Here is a 1,418-nt window from a genome sequence, read left to right on the forward strand (position 1 = left end):
ATCTGCTAAAGAGCACTGCGCATGGAGGAAAAGGACGCAGCTGATTGGTGGAGAGTGAGGAGGTAAACGCGAACGGAGCGGCTGTGTTCCACTGCCGGCCTGTGCCGCTGTGCGTGCGCTGCCGGCCGCCTTGCACGCATGCTTCCTTGCTTGCTTGGGAAGGCAGCGCAGTGCTATCTGTTTGGCGCGGTGGTGCTCGTTCTCCAACGAAGTATACGCAGCGGTTGTGCGCTGCGATGTCGAAAACTGAATGAATGGTGTTTCAAAGCGGAGTCGACATACATCGGTGTGCGACAGAAAGGAGACGTCGATGAATACTCAATTGCATTGTCCCTGCGAGAAGAAAGCACAGAAAAAGGACACACAATTTATCTTAAGCAAGCAGGGAAAGTCACTTCTTCTCGGACAGCTTAATACCATAAAGTCTGAATTTTTGCAAAGAAAACAAAGCTTGAACAGCGCTACGAACGTGACAGACACATACTAACAAACAAACACTCATATTCATTTCTACTGATAAAGGCGTGAACCACAATACAAGAACAAACCACACTGCTTCAGGAAAGCGTATCAAATGCACCGCAACCGGACTGGCGTCGGGTACTCTTAAGATACCCTGTCCAAAACAAAGACTTCACCAGGTTCGCGAGGCGATTCCATTAAAAACGCTCGCCCTATCCTACAGATAACAGTGCAAACGCGTCTACCTGTATTTTTTAAATTATGTTATGTTTAAGTCATGTTTAAATTGTATTCATGTTTTGTAATGTTCAGCAGCAGATTTGGCTTCTAATGTTGGCTCTCTTGCTAGAAGTATGAACCACACAGTTAAACTTATACAATCTCATCTAGAGATTAGAGGGAGTAGCAGTTGGGTCTAGCGATGTGTGGAAGTGCAGTTCGAGCCTGTTAGGAAGCTCTAGACATAAGTGACCAATGAGAGGCTTGTAGTCAGATGTGCCAATGAGCAGACCACTTGCAGTTAGATGAACCGATAGCAGTTGGTGTTTATCGAGGGAGCGGAGTGACCAATGAACGCAAGAGATGACCGGGATCTCTCCGATGCAGCTGAACCAACCCACAGCTGGATCAGGAGGCTGTTGTACCATATAAAGGTTGAAATCAACAATTGTCGTGTGCCTTGTCTGAAGCTGCTGCATTGTGGTTTAGGAGCGATAGGCTAGCCAATCACTGTTCAGTAGGCTTAGCGTGGACCAATCAGGGCCAGACATCGGTAGGCTTCGGTGTGAAGGGACAATCAGTAGGCTTAGCGTGGTTTGGCATAGAAGTCAGTACGCTTAGAATGGACCAATCAACGCGACGTGGGTGGAGCCAGTAAAGAGTTGCACCACGAGGTATGTAGCATGGACCAATCAGGGCCAGCCTCAGCAGAACCAAGCCGTGCCCTATGACGCAGC

This window comes from Ornithodoros turicata, chromosome 1 (assembly GCF_037126465.1).
Source record: "Ornithodoros turicata isolate Travis chromosome 1, ASM3712646v1, whole genome shotgun sequence".
NCBI classification, from domain to species: Eukaryota; Metazoa; Arthropoda; class Arachnida; order Ixodida; family Argasidae; genus Ornithodoros; species Ornithodoros turicata.